The 16,823-nt window shown below is 39.2% G+C and overlaps 1 long non-coding RNA gene across 1 annotated transcript in view; it reads right to left on the reverse strand.

Moving 5' to 3' along the window:
• Window positions 1–16,823, reverse strand: part of LOC123784349 (uncharacterized) — a 109,314-nt gene that overhangs the window by 90,803 nt on the left and 1,688 nt on the right. The gene's annotated exons all lie outside the window — the stretch shown is intronic.

The raw sequence follows: 16,823 nt of genomic DNA on the forward strand, positions 1-16,823 counted from the left end.
TCCTTCGCAGGGGTCAGAAGGGTGTTGTGGCCTGAGGCCCTCTCAGTCTCCTCTATTTCCTCTCTCTCCATTTTCCCTCAAAGGTATTTTCCCCAAGAAATTTCATGCACTTCTAATCCTGTCTTGACATTTGCTTTTTGAAGGACCTGAACTAATACAGGTCACAATCATCTTTTCATTCCTGTGTGCACATTTCTTCCTAAACGACTCAGACCATGCAGAACTATCAGACCTATTTAAAAATACAGACATATACAGATACACAGACGTAGACACACACACACACACACACACACACACACACACACACACACACTCAGAACCAAAGACCAAAACTTCTTGGCCACCAAGTCGGTCTTAGAGACTTGGCAGTATTACTTAGGGGAAGCTGGGCTGTGGTTAAAATCATCAGGAACCACAAGCACTGGCAGATAAGCAAGAAGCTGAATCATGGAAAATCGTTCCTGCTCTTCTCCCCTGCTCCCCACCTTTTTTGGGGGCCATGATTTATTTATTTAAATTAGTTAAGAAATAGGAATGATCCCAGTAGTTTCTCACTTCCTTTTCTGAAATATCTATATTCTTGCCACCCCAAAACTGGAGTTTCTGGCACAAAAACCATAGTTCCCATTCCTCACTATTCATTCCCAGTTACTCAGGGACCACATGGGAACCATGCAGATCAAAGGTGTTGCCACCACTTACTCCCTCTTGAATCAATAGGTCCTCTTAGAAAACAAACAAAGGAAAGGAATTCTTAGGCCTTTATGAGTTGTTTTATGATACCTACATTAACCAACTTCTGTTTAAGAGAAAGGCTCTATCTCAGCAACAGACCAGAATGCTGCCTGTCTTGCCCCACAACATGGGCCAGAACCGAAGACTTTCACACTACAACCCCACCAGTGGGTTACCCGGCATTTTTAAAGACATAACCCAGTCATAAGAGATATCCCGTGACTCCTGATCCACCACAATAAGAGAAAGTATGCAGGTCACAACATACAAGGTCTATGCCATGCCAGAAATATTGGTAAGCCAAAACCAGTAAGCCAAAAGGCCTTCTTCTCAAAGGGAGCAGACATGGGGGATTATAATTACTGGTTTTATGATATTGCCTTTGTTCCAAGGTCATGATGACATCATAGCAATTATGGCTACTGTTTCAATACTGGTTAATTTTCCTAGGTACTGGGAATCTCTTTCCCACAACCATCAGCACTACTGTGCTAGAAACTGATAACAGTTACTGCTTCTGGAGGAATTCTAGATGACTGACAGGCCATAAGGAAAAAAAAAATATTTTTATATCCTTTACTAAAACTGAAACCATACAATCGCATTACTCATTTAACAAACAAACAAAATGTAAAATAAAATAGATTGTTTTGAATTTTAAATGGCCTTACCAGAATCAAATCAAGGTTCATAATTCACCCAATTAGGGAAGATACTTATCTTAGTCTATTCAAGCTGCTATAACAAAAATACCATAGATTGGGTGGCTTAGACAACTAACATTTCTCACAGTTCTGGACACTGGAAAGTCCAAGATCCAGGCACTGGCAAATTCAGTTTCTGGTGAGTACCTGCTTCATGGATAGCCTTCTCCAGCCACTCTAGGGTGGGGCACTTGCGTGGCTCAGTCTGTTAAGCGTCTGCCTTCAGCTCAGGTCATGATCGCAGGTCATGATCCCAGCATGATCCCATGCTCAGCCAGGAGCCTACTTCTCTCTCTCCCTCTCCCTCTGCCTCTCCAGCCACTGCCCACCCACCCCCACCCCCACTTGTGCTCTCTCTCTCTGAAATGAATAAATATTAAATAAATTAATTTAAAAAAAAAAGAACTCTAGGGTGTCTTTTATAAAGGCACTATTCCATTCATGATGGCTAAACCCTCATGACCTAATTATTTCCCAAAGGCCCCACCACCAAATACCATCACATCAGGAGTTAGGTTTCAACATATGGCATTTGGGAGGGTCACAAACATTCAGTCTCCAGCAATATTATCATTCACAACACTTTTACAATGATATCGTAGTTATACGACCTGCTACAAGAACACCTGGACTTCTCTCCCTCACATCCCCGAATACTTTTAATAATGTCATCCATTGCTCCATCAAGAACATAGTATTTCAATATAACTATGGAATCTATTTCATAACACTTTTTTCCACAAGGCTCTCTAAGACTGGTAATTCCCTAACTGGCCTTAACCACCCTGTATTCACTTTCCAGCAAAATGGGACAATGTAAAAATTTTCCATAGATCAGCTTAGATCCTGAAAGATAGTGACTCTTCAGCACTTAAGGTGTAACTTTTAAATCCCAATAAATTGAATACAAAATCATATACATCTATGCATTTATTGTTTTTTCTGGTGTGATAATCTATAACTTTAATCAAATTGTCCAAGTAGTTAGTTGATAATTGAAAAAACTTAAGAAACATGTAGCAGATGTTTTGGTGTCAGGCCTATATTTACTCTGCATTTACTGTTCCCATATTTCCTACAGGCAAAAATCAATGACTGACTGACTGAGGGCCTTCTCCAACTGCATGAGTGTGCTGGACCCCTAAAGGACAGATAGAGAATACTAGGGAGTTAATATCCCAGGCACAATCTCCAGCCATCAACAGATGAGGGTTGGTAAATAAACAACCCAGCTCCTCACTCTTCAGATGGGACAACTCCAAGACTTACTCTATATAATCTACCAGGATCTCCCATTGGGATCGATCCATTATCCACAGTCATTCTGCTCATCAACATACCTTCAGTTGGCTTTTTTCCATGGTTGTCTCACTTCCCCCTTTCCTTACTTGTGTTTCCTGGAATCACATTCTAAATAAAAACTGTACTCACATCTGTACCTCAGGGTCAGCACAAGTCAAACCACTACTCTACTGGTTCCCATATAGATTTTCCATTCTGGCTATCACTCGGTTCATCTATACTCTAACCAACCGATATAAAATCAGAATGCTTGCTAAAAGGGGCAAGTTCTATACTCCTCTTTGGAAACCAGCTGTGTTTCATTGATCTCCCCTGTAATGATTACATTAGAACCTCATCAACAAAAAACATCCTGGAATGCAAGTATTTTGTTAGAGACAAGGCAAAGCTTTATTGCCATGCAGCTTGTAAACCAGGGAAATACAACTTCTGGCTACAAACCAAAAGTACACTCCAAAGGGGAAGGATTAGGCTCAGGGTTACATGGGCAAAACCGCAAGTTCTGTGCCCTTTACGGGGACTGGTCAGACTTAAGACCCGAAAGGCAAGTATCATGAGTGGAGTGGCAAGGAGGACAGAGTTCACTATTTCTGGTAGCACTTTCAGGATGTGGCAGCCGTTTGAGAGCATGACAGGATGTGTTGCAGGGGTCTTTTTGCAAATTTTGCTGAATTTTGTGCAAGCTTGCCACCTTAGGTTGTGCTGACTGGCTCTCTTCCCCTGGGTCATTCGACCTGTTTAAAAATTTTAGTTTTTTCCTCCTTTGACATGAGGGAACCCATATTGTCTAATTATTGGGGTCTTTTGTTCTAACTGGACTTTGTATTTAACCTCCCTACAGTCCATATCACACTAGCGGTAGGTGATGGAGAAAATACATTATTCTTCCTAATATCTTAGGCTTCTGTGCCCAGTATTGCACCACATAGGATCATCTCAACAGATGCAGAAAAAGTATTTGACAAAATCCAACACCCTTTCATGATAAAAACTCTCCACAAAACTAGGGATAGAAGGAAAGAAACATCCTCATCTGATTAAAGAACATCTATGAAAAACTCACAGCTAACATTATATTTAATGGTAAGAGACTGAATACTTTCCCCCTAGGATCAGAAACGAGAGAACAATTTCCATTCACAACGTCTATTGTACTAGAGGTTCTACCTATGACAATTAGAGAAGAAAAAGGAGTAAAAACACCTAGATTGTAAAGGAAGAAATGAAACCATCTCTATTTCCAGATGACATGATCTTGTATATATAAAATCCTAAGGAATCCACTAAACAAACAAATGAACAAACAAAAAACAGCAACTACTAGAAATAATAAATGAGTTCAACAAGGTTGCAGGATATAAAATTAACATACAAAAATCAGCTGTTATTTCTATACATTAGTATCTTTGACCTTTGGGCAACTTAACATTTCTGAGCCATTGGTTCCTCAATCAGAAAATGAAATTAAGAAATCAATTCTATTTATAACATCAAATATAGTAAATTTAACAAAGAAATTTAATACTTTTATTATCCTGAGAACTGTAAACATTGCAGAAAGAAATTAAAGACCTAAATAAATAGACACCCCATGTTAATGGGCCAGAACACTGAATATTAAGATGCCAACATTTCCCGAATTTATTTACAGTTTCAGTGTAATCCCTGTAAAAATTCCAGCTAGTTTTTTAAGAAAATGAGAAGCTGAATTTTTAAAATGCATATGGAAATGAAAAGAACCTAGAATACCCAACCCAATCTTGAATAAAAGAACAAAATTAGAAGACTCAGACTTCCTGATTTCAAAATTTATTAAAGATCCAGTATATAACACAGTATAATACTGGCATAGGTATACCTATATTAAAAAAAATTAAACAGGGCGCCTGGGTGGCTCAGATGGTTGAGTGTCTGCCGTTGGCTCAGTTCATGATAACAGGGTCCTGGGATAGAGTCCTATGTTGGGCTCCCTGCTCAGCGGGGAGCCTGCTTTTCCCTCTCCCTCTGCTGCTCCCCCTGCTTGTGTTCTTTTGTGCTCTCTTTCAAATAAAATAAAAATAAAAATCTTTAAAAAAATTTAAAAGATAGATTTCTAGATCAATGGATTAGAAAAGAGAGTCCAGAACTAAACCTTTACATTTTATGGTCAGTTGATTTTTAAAAAATTTTTTTAAGATTTTATTTATTTATTTGACAGAGAGAGAGAGCACGCGCGCACACAAGTAGGGGGAGCCGCAGAGGGAGAGGGACAAGCAGACTCCAGTGGAGCAGGGAGCCCAACATGGGGCTCGATTCCAGAACCCTGGGATTATGACCTGAGCTGAAGGCAGACACTTAACCAACTGAGCCATTCAGGTGCCCATGGTCAGTTGATTTTCAACAAGGGCGCCAAAAAAATTGTATGAGGGATAAATTGACTTTTCAATAAAGGTGCTAACACACTGGATATCCATATGCAAAAGAATAAGGTTGGCTCATAAACCTAAATGTAAGAGTTAAAACTTAAGACCCTTAGAAGAAAATGAAGGAGCAAATCTTAAATGAGATTGGAATAAGCATAGGCTTCTAAAACACAGCACCATAAACACAGGGAGAAAAGAAAATTCTCAGCAGCCTTTTGGGGCCTGAGGGGAAGAAATTAAAGGGTGTGAAAAGGAGCTGACCTAGGATATCAGGAGGCTAAATGTTTACTTCCTCATTCTGTGGAAGATTATAGTCTACTTTGGTTATTTGTTGTTCGAGTTGAACTGAGACCCTTCTTCTTGCTGCCTTTACTGGGCTCTCAACCTGAGGGAGTAACTGGAATCTTAGTACTGCTCTAAGAAGGCAGCCCCTGGAATCTGCAGGCGTGTCTTTTGGCAGATGGCTTTTTGCAGTTCTGCAGACCAAACCTAATTATCCATTTTGAATTGTCATCTGAGTTTCTATTTGAGTTGCCAATGTTTGTCCATTTGATTCTTCTCCTGTCCATTAAGCAATTTTAGTGCATGAAAGAGCATCTAAAAGAATGTCAGGAAACCAGCAGCCATTTGTCGAGAGCCATATGGGATATCCTGGCACTATTCACCAGAAGTCCATTTCTTTCCTTAATCAAGCAAGTAGGAAATGTATACTCCTGTAATAAAAAGCTCAAAAATGATATGGCCTAACACATCTGCAGAACAGTCTGCAAAATTCCTTTCCTGTTAACAGAGTCCAACATACGCACTGAATGCAACTCTACTTGGTCAAGAAGGAATGTACTTAATCTCTATCAGGGATTACAAAAAACTAAAATACCATGAATTGGAGCTAGCTAATTGCTTTTGAATAAATACATATTAAATATGTTTAAATATTCTTTCCTCCGTTTTTTTAAGTTTCTACGAAGGGTCAAATTCCACCCTAACCCCCACCCCCATATAGCATATCTCATGTCAAATCTGAAGTTTGATTCAACAGCACAACAGAAAATAATCTCCTTTTAGCGATACTCCCTATATTCCTTTCTTGATTAGCAATAGCAACAGAAGGGAAATCAAATAAATAAATCAGCCAAAGTTTATTTTTATACACAACAAAGTGTTCATAAAAGTGAAATCATAATGCTCAGTGGTGACAAGAATACTTTTTAATGACAAGGGGGCTTCTTCAATCTTTCAAGTGCTTTTGAATCAGGAACGCGTAACGGACTTTTAAACATGTAAAAGTAAGGGCAGGTAAGACCACCGTGATAGCAAGTCCATCTACACAATAGTAAAATTCCTCCTTTATTGGAAATTTACAAGTTTCCTAGTCCTTTAGAGCTTGAGTTTTGAATTGGGATATGTTCTCACTACTAGCAATCGGAAATTAGAAATATCCAATGTACCTGTGAAAGGCTGTCCTAGCCAGGGAGTCACCTGGTGGTCCAAAGAATAGCCTTTTCTTGCCTACTGCCATTGCCCCTGGGCACCCCCTCAATGTCATCCTCCTTCTCTTCTTCACCACTGATTAGCAGAATGCATGGCTGATAAAGGTTCTGCTCCCCAATTTTTTTTAAAGATGACTTCTTTACTTCTTAGTTTAAAATTTTTTATGTAATCTCTACGCCAAATATGGGGTTTGAACTCACAATCCTGAGAATCTAGAGTCACATGTTCCGACTGAGCCTTCCAGGCACCCCCTCTGTTCCCCAATTTAAATGTGTGTATGTGGGGGGGTGGCTCTATACCACCAAGCAATTCTCCAACACCAGCCAGGTGTCCTATAATTCAACCCAATTCTGATAATATCTACCCAGAGATTGCATCAGATTCCATAGGTTGAGGGCTCAGTTCTACACATGGTCCCTCCCCCACCTTATTACCTATGCTTCTGACCAACTTGCTACAGATTGGGGGTTCCAATAACCCCCTCCTTGGGCTTAACTTGCTAGCGTGGACCTCCAATGGCAGGTGTCAAGTCCGGGTTGTCACCTGTGCTTCTGACTGAACAGCTATAGATCAGAGGTTCCCACAGCTCCCTCCTTAGGTTTGATTAATTTGCGAGAGCTGCTCACAGAACTCAGAAAACCCATGTATCCACTCGAGTAAGAGTATATTACAAAAGATATTAAAGGATACAAATCAATAGCCAGACGAAGAGAGACACAGGGTGAGGGCCCAAACAAAGGGGTTTCTGTCACTGTGGAATTTGGGGCCTGGCATGGTGACACATGGAAGTGTTCTGGTTCGCCAACAGAGAAGCTCTCTGAACCCCCACCTTTTGGATTTTCATGAAGGCTTCATTACATAGGCATCATTGATTGAATCACTGGCCACTGGTGATTGATTCAACATCCAACTCCTCTCCCCTCCCCAGAAATCAGAAGGCGGGACTGAATGTTCCACCCTCTATTTCAGGTTGGTTCTCTTGGAAACCAGCCCCCCAAAATCAGGGAATTTCCAAAAATCACCTCATTAACAAAATGGTGATGGTGGTGGTAGAAAGGGACTGGTTATGAAAAACAAAACATCCATTTCGTTTTTATGGCTCTGAAGCATTTTCAGGAACTGAAGATAAAAGAACAAAAATTATAACAAAAGAAGTTCCCATTGGTCTCATTGCTCTAGAAATTCTAAGAGTTTTGGCAGCTATAGGCCAGGAACTGTACATGAAGACCAAACATATATGAGAAAGGCTTCTCATATACATTTAATCATTCAGATGAACAAAATATATATTTTTAAAAGATTTTATTTATTATTTGACAGAGAGAGAGAGCCGCACAAGCAGCGGGCGGGTCAGGCAGAGGTGGACAGAGAAGCAGGCTTCCCGCTGAGCAGGGACTCGCAATGCAATGTGGGGCTTGATCCTAGGACCCTGGGCTGAAGGCAGACGCTTAACTGACTGAGCCACCCAGGTGCCCCCAAAATATTTTTTTTCTAAATGACCAAATAAATATATATATCTCACACTATTTTATAAACCACAATATCACGGCTGATACCTTCCCAAACCGTTGCCAAAGTTGCCTGGGATCTGTGGTCCCAAGCTTGCTTTCTTGCTGATTCAGCACTCCTGCTACTCACTCACTTACTCGAAATTTCAACTCTAACCAGGGTCCTATATTCCGATTTTCCACTGCATCCCCACCAGCAACTAACCATGTTAGATCACTGAATAATTCAGAAACTCTCCCCTTCACATCTTTTTTTTTTTTAAGATTTTACTTATTTATTTGAGAGAGAGAGAATGAGAGAGAGAGAGAGAGAGCACAAGAGGGGTAAGGGTCAGAGGGAGAAGCAGACTCCCCGCCGAGCAGGAAGCCAGATGCAGGACTCAATCCTGGGACTTCAGGATCATGACCTGAGCCGAAGGCAGTGGCTTAACCAACTGAGCCACCCAGTTGCCCCTCCCCTTCACTTCTTTAAATGCAAATATAGTCCCTTCACCCTAAAACTATAAACAATATTAGTCCTGTACCCTAAATATATACGACTTGTCCTCAAACATTCTATGCTCCATTGTTCCTGGGAAAAGAACAAGGTTTGGCAAAGAAGTCTTGGCTCCCAATTCCATGTGTAATGGAGAGAAGGTGCTTTACTGGAGTGCAGAGTTGGCCTTGTGAATGCAAGTCCCCAAAGAAACATTCTTAGGAAGGACGTTTCATCCTGCTCTATCAGGAAGACAATGTGCTAAATAGGTGTTTGTCAGCTTCCTTGGGAAATTCACATTTACAGCATGGCTACTATGAGATTCACAACCAATACAAAAAACTAATTCCTGAAAGGAGTGTTATCTAGGTTCCAAAATCTGGCTCTCCAGCCAGGTCGTCTCTCTTTCTGGTATCTCCACTTGGATGTCCCCCAGGTGCCAAAAACCTAACATTCATACTTCACTAAACCTGCTTGTCCTCTATTCCCTATTTAGTTAATAGCACCCTTATCCACTGATTGCCCAAACCTAGAAACCTGAGCTGGCTTTGTTTCCCTTTCCTCACAGCTCACATTCAACTGGGCTCAAATCCTGCTAGTCCTATCTCTGAAATGTCTCCTATTCCTTCCCCACAACTGGAGTTCAGAACCCACCAGCTTTTACAATAATTTCTTCAATGGTCTCCTTCCTTGTTTCTTCCTCCTCTCTTCAGATCTATCCTTGTACTGCCTCTTTCTTTCCAAAACAAAGACAGAATTATGAAAGGCCCTCTTTAAAACAAAACAAAATAACAACAACGACACACACACACTCTTCCTGCTAAATCAAAAAATCTAACTTCAGAGGAAGAGAGATTATTGCCTACTCCGTGTTACACTCAAGAAACTGGTTAGTACATCTCAGGCTTTTGCTGGCAGGAACTCTCCATGAGTCTCACATGTGAGCCCTTCAGTAAGGCTTCTATGCAGCTAAGTCTTCTATGAGTCTTCTTCCTCCGGTGTCCTAGAAAAATCTATAGTGAGCCCCTCCTGACCACTCAAATTAATAGGGGAAGATGACTGGAAGCCAAAGAGAAATAGAGAAGTACATTTTCCCGGGTTCAAGGGGGGGCACTTTCCCTATAGAAAAATTCCACTGGTTTTCTGTCTAATCTCAGACTTCCAAAGACCAGAGGTAAATTTTGTATCAAATTGTGGTAGCTCCCCTTAATCACATTTTTAATGAGCACCTGCCTTTTCACCATTTTCCTAATTGGTCTCTTGTCATTGTAGTTTAATGGTTTTAGTCTGAATTACGTTGCTGAGGCATTCTATGTATTTTCCTATTCAAATATTAGAATAATAGTTTAGAATGCCAACTATTTTCTTACTGATTATAATTCCAAACTGAAGTTTCAGGATTTGGGTTCAAATTCTGAAAGAACACTTCTCCTAAAATCTAAATTAATTCAGTCACCAAATACATTTTGAGCCCATATTTAGCACCAAGCACTTAACTAGATGTTGGGGCTAAAATAGTAAGAAAAAACAGACACGTTCCATGCGCTCGTGGAGCCTACAGTTGGGTGACTGCGACAGGCATTAATCAATCAAATCATTTACACATTTAAGTATACAATTGTAACTATGGCAAGTGCTCTAAAGGGGAGGTGCCTGGTACTTTGGGAAACTATTATTGTGGATTTTGATTTAATCAGGAGGTCTCTTTAGGAGGAGACACTTACTCTGAAATGGGACTGACGACGAGGAGCCACTTGATAGGTCAGATGTCTCTGTCACAGTGACAGTATCTGCAGAGTGGCTGCAGCTCTGGGAGGGGAGCTGGGGGGGGTAGGGGTAAGGAGATGAGCTTGGAGAAATAAGTAAGAGCTAAAATCTTCATAGTTGAGGAGTATTATCTTTATCATAAATACAACTGAAGTCCTTGTAGAGCTTACCTTTATGGGGATGGAATGTTAAGGTCTAATCAAAGAAAGGGGGACTTAACCTGAATTCTATCTCTGACTCCTGAAATAACTTGTTAACACTTTAATGCCTCTATAACTCTAGTTTTCTTTACCTCAATAATCAGTTTACTGATTATTCATATTCATATTCATGTCCTCTCAAGTTTTGTAGAGATATTTTAAGGAACAATGAGTCATAATTGCTGAGTTCTTTGAACTCTTTGGATGAAAGATGTTATATGGTCTATAAATGTAAAGCATTACTATTATCTATCAGACAGAAAGCTGTCTCCAACCAAAAAGGAACTGGCAAAATACAAAGTATATGAGTCTCCATCCACTTCTGTCAGAGTTAAATATATAATCTGGGTATAAATTAAATGGGCTTAATGCTGGGTAAGCTCAGCATCTTTGATCTAAAATGCCCAGAGCACTGTGCAAACATTAAGTCATCTGTTCTCAAAATGCCCTATGTGCATGTCATAAACACCAGCCATTATAATTCTTCCTGAGGATTATGATAGAGTTTACAGAGTTTAATTTTCTTTCCAAAGGTCACTAGCAAAGTTAGTGTAAAATCCCAGAAAGAGGATATAAGCTCCTGGTTTATTCTGCCAGTCCTATTTATTTTCACCCAAGCAAGCAAACAAACATAAACATCTCAAAGCCAAAACAGAAACCACAGAACACGGAGATGAGGAAGAGCTTAAATAAAACAAGCAATGTACTTTTACCCTTAGGTAAACATTGTATCTCTTACTTTTAGTACAGGATAGATTTAGCACGTGGTTGATTGTTTTGGCCTAGAAAAAGTAGAGAAAAGGGACGGAAGATGAAGATACCATAAGGGACTTTTGGCAAAAGAGGTAAAACAGAGACAGAGATGAGAGGAAAATGTGTAAGTTCACCCTTTTCCTTCCCTTTCCTATTAAACCTTTAATAATATTGGTACAGAACAACCTCTAAGAAGGGAATTGAGAGTGAGGGAGAGACAAGCAATGCTCAGAGCCAGTTTATCCAGAGCCTTTGAAAATGTTTTCATTTCTTTTAAAGTCAGAAGAAATAATGCCATAATTGCAGTCTGGATTAAATTTGTCTTTGTATCAGCAGTTGTAAAAGACAATTTTATTTTTATTTTTAATTTTTTTTTCTATCTCAAGTTTTTATTTAAATTCTAGTTATCAGGTGTAGAAAAGACAATTTTAACGATCTTTTGTGGTGTGAGGGGCCCACAAAGACAAAAGTACCTAGGGCCCTTGATGGTCAGAATGTGGCCCTGGAAACTTGGATATTTTGAGGAAAACCTGCTAAGGAAATCCTGGACAAGGATTTATTTATTCCACCTGGACACTAGAGAACCTTGCAAATGCAACTAAATATAATGTTTTTCAAGTGATTCAACAAATTGACCAGAGCAAGCTAAATGAAAATACCTGGAGGGCTGTCAACAAAGGAAGATGCAGTTTGATTTCTCTATATAGCCAGCCAATCTACAGAGCACAGGAATGTTGTTTTATTTAAAAGGACTAGACTGGTGATGGGTAGTAAGGAGGGCACGTATTGCATGGTGCACTGGGTGTTATACGCAACTAATGAATCATCGAACTTTACATCAGAAACCAGGGATGTACTGTATGGTGACTAACATAATATAATAAAAAAACGTTAAAAAAATACAATAGATTTTAAGAGAGCTATCAAAAAAATAAAATAAAAGGACTAATGAAGATTTGAGAATGATGAGCCTCATCTAGAATTTATCAGTACCAGTCTCCTCTCATGCTGGCTTCTGATCCAAATTTATATTAACGGTGTCATTTGGGAACTTAATCCCAAAAACTATTTTTAAAGTTTTCCTGGATTGGTAGTGCCCCTGGATCCTGGCAGAAGCTGATACAAATCGTTTCTCAAGGAAATACTTAAAACCCTCAAATACTTCACACAGAAAAAGTTCTACAAACATGTACTCACAATAAAAAATAATCATAAAACAGGGGTGCCTGGGTGGTTCAGTTGGTTGAGTGACTGCCTTCCGCTCAGGTCATGATCCTGGAGTACTGGGATTGGTCTCGCATCGGGCTCCCTGCTCATCCGGGAGTCTGCTTCTCCCACTGACGCTCCCCCCCCTTCATGCTCTTTCTCTCTCTCTCATTCTCTCTCTCAAATAAATAAATAAAATCTTTTAAAAAATCATAAAACATGAAAAAAGAAACCTAATGTTAAGTAAGAACCTGTATAAACGACAAAACACAAAATATGAGAGGTGCCTGGGTGGCTCAGTCAATTGAATGCCTGATTATTGGTTTCAGATCAGGTCATGAACTCAGGGTCCTGGGATCAAACCCCAGTCGGACTCCGCACTCAGTCAGAAGTCGGCTTGGAATTCTGCCTCTGCCTCTCCCTCTGCCTCTCCCCTGCTTGTGTGACCCCTCTCGCTCCCTCGCTCTCTCTCTGACAAATAAAAAAAAAAAAAACTAAAAAAAAAAAAATATATATATATATTTGGGGAAAAATATTTGGAAGTATGAGTACAGAATAAGAAACCAAACGAATATGAATAAAGATTAAATACCTATAAATGAAAAAATATAATTGAAATTAAAGACCATTTGGAGAATTGAATAGTAGATTCAACACAACTGAAGAGCAAAGTTGTTAACTGGAAAATAAAACTGAAAAAATTACTTGGGATTCAGCTCAGAATAACAAATACATGAAAGTGATAAAGGATAAGATGTGAAGGATAGAGTAAGGAATTGTAACATACATCTAATTGGCATCTCGGAGGGCACATCTTAGAGACTGTGAAAAAAACAATATTCTACAAGAATTTGAATATTGAGTTTTTTCCAGATTTGAGAGATGACAGGAATTCTCAGGTTCAGGAAATCCCTGGCAAACAGAAACAAAATGTACCTTAAAGAGATCCTTAGTAAGGGAATTTATAAAGGACATATTTCTGGGAGAAGGAAAATCATCCTAGAAATGGTTTGATATGCAAGAAGAAATGGTGAAAAAGAATGTAGATGAATTAAGCATTGGCTATATTAAAAAGAATGACAATGTATAATTTATAATATGTACAGAACAAAACCACTGGATTACAATATAAATTAGGAGAGGAATTTGATAGGAAGATAAACCAGTCTAAAATCCTTGTATTACCCAGGAGAAGAGTAGACATGTTAATTCTCTTCAGATTTTAACATTTCAATATGCACCAGGAACTTTCACCTCGATTGAGGACAGATTTTTGCATAAAGATGGAGAATTAAACACACAAATTTGTGTGGAGCCTAGATAAATAAATAAATAAAATCTTAAAAAAAAAGAAAAAAAGAAAGAAAGAAGGCAAGCTGAATTCTAACCCAGCAGTGGTCTGAAGTGAACCTTCAGAGAGTTTCAGGATTTGATAGCGTCAGGCACATTTGAGAATGGGATGAGATGAACCGAAACAGGGTGATTCGATCAAAGTTAGTTTAAGAAAAGTTAAAAACTGAGATTCCCACCTTCACCCCTTGCGCTAGCTTGGCCTAAGACTGGGTGGGTAAAAGTAGGTCTTTGGACAAGGGGTATCAAACAGATACACACACTGTATTGTATATACAGAGTATACGAGAGTTAATGCTCTCCGTGCTATTCCAGCCAACCTTCCAGAAAGCTGGCCCAGGAGTGCCTGGCTGGCTCAGTCAGTAGAATGTGTGACTCTGGATCTCAGAGTTACGACTTCAAGCCCCACATTGGGCCTGGATCCTGATTTAAAAAAAAAAAAAAAAAAAAAGCTGGCCCACCATGTGTTTACACTCAAGTGCCAGATAGATAACAGGGTTTTGTTTGTTTGTTTGTTTCTAAAAGTAGGAGCGCCTGGGTAGCTTATGCATCTGACTTTGGCTCAGGTCATGATCTCAGGGTCCTAGGATCAAGCCCCGAAAAAGGCTCCCTGCTCAGCGGGGAGTCTGCTTCTCCCTCTCCATCTGCCCCCCAACCACTTGTGCACACTCAGGTTCTCTCTCTCAAATAAAATCTTTAAAAAGAAAAGTAATTTTACTGGTGATCTCCCCAGATTGACCCAGTCACCAACAAGCCCAGAACTTTTAATATGCTTCTTCTTTTCTGCCCTATTTTAAACTTTGAGCAGAAAGCAATGAATTAGAAATTGGAGGAAAGCAACTAGTATGAATTGACAGAGATCAAAACAAAGAAAGCAATCGGAACAAATAGAGACTATTCTTGGATAAGAAAGTTAAAAGGCCATCAATAAAATCTTCAATTTTGTTCTGTATAAACTTCTCATTTTTTTTAAAGATCTTTTTTAAGCAATTTCTACACCCAATGTGGGGATTGAACCCACAACGCTGAGATCAAGAGTCCTAAACTCCACCGACTGAGCCAGCCAGGCACCCCTAAACTTACCACTTCCGTGTATTCATTCTGGAATCACATTATTAGCGATGAAGAATAACTGGAAGAAAGGCAGACAGGGCCAAAGCCCCTCCCCCCCAAAGGAAACCACCCTTAAAAGGATTTTATAACCACCCTGGAAGGAGCCCTCCACCCTTTTTTCTGTGATAGATAGATGACAAAAACCTGATCGGATGACAGGCGCAGGAAGGGTTAATCAGATTAAAACAGCCCTCCAACAAACCCATAAAAACCCCTAGACTTAGAAACCTGATGGCAACCCTCTCAGGTCCCCTCCCTTCTCCCGAGCAAGCTATCACTTTGCTATGGCTCAATAAACCTTGCTTTGCTGCCCACCACTCTTGTCTGGTCTATATCTTCATTCTTCAAAGCAGCGTGACCAAGAACCGCGGGCACCGATGGAGAAAAAATCCTGTAACATTAGGAATCTAAAAAAATTCTAGGTCACTGGCTAAGGGTTGATTTCTAAATATTATATACATGGCATAAAGCTAAAAATGTATGTATTTATAAATTCATTTGCACAGGGGTAGACAGATGACTTGGATGGTATTAACCCATGAAACCCATGCTCTAGGTATTTTAAGTAGAACACACTGTGAGAAACCTTCATTTCCTCCCCCCCCCTTTTTTTTTACTTTTAAATAGGCTCCATGCCCAACATGGGGCTTCAACTCATGACCCGGAGATCAAGAGTCACATGCTCTACCGACTGAGCCAGCCAGGCACCCCAGAAACCTTCATTTCTTAAGAACAGCATTATCATTTTCCAGAGGTACAAAAATGAGCAGTGTCACCTATGAAAGAAAGTTTTTTGCTTTACATGGCCTTTATATTCCTGGCTGTGAAGAGGTAAAAATCCTTTAATTCTTAAGAATAAGTCAATCTCTGAATGTGATCATAAGATTTTAATCATCTCTTGGTGCGTTGACAAATCCATTACTACTAAGAAATCTTTGTAAGAACAAATGCTATATTAACCATAGTTGTTTGCGTCTCCACAATTACCACCTTCTTGACAGACCAAGAATCACCTTTCTGCTGGTTCAGAAGCTATACAATGTGGAGTGCTTGGTGCTTTACTAAGATAGGACAATTCATTTAATGGCTGTGCACTACTGTTAGCTTGGTTTCAAAATATCAACCAATATGCATGATCCAGCATTAATGAGATTATCTCATTACAGCATTCAGGAGACATAACTTCCAAGCTAACTATAGACAAAAAGGTTTATTAAGGTGTCATTAAGAAGTTTCAGATATTTCCATAATTTAAGCTGCTGTTTATATGAAATAATGTAGTTACAAACCAAAGTCTAAAGATGACTCCATTTAATTTTTTTCCCTTTTTTTCCCCAGCTTTAATTGTATAAAGAATTAGTTTCCCGAATAAGATAAATTGCTCCTTTCAAAGTTACTTAAATCTTGGAGATGATACACTTGGAAAAATTTGTGTTCAGTAATCTAATGGAGTATAAAACATTGATTTTGTAAAATTTACATTTTTAAAAGTATATTCTAAAAAGATATATCGAGATGTAATGGTTTGTTATTGTATGCATATTAAATACTTTTTATTAATATGTCGATATATCAATATATGAATCGAATATATTCAGTTCAACAAATACTAGAGAATTTACTATAAGCTGGTTTCCAAGAGTGACAAAGATGAATAATGTGCCTTTTTGGCCTTCCAGAAATATTCAGAGTAAGATAAGTGATTGATAGGTATGAAAATGCCTACCACAGAAGGAAGCAAAAGGTAGGGATTGCAAAAAAAAAAAAAAAAAAAGTACCAGAAGCAAAGGGATTAAGATAAAAATCCTTTCGGA

Source organism: Ursus americanus, chromosome 4 (genome assembly GCF_024610735.1).
Source record: "Ursus americanus isolate L20-20 chromosome 4, mUrsAme1.1.p, whole genome shotgun sequence".
NCBI lineage: Eukaryota > Metazoa > Chordata > Mammalia > Carnivora > Ursidae > Ursus > Ursus americanus.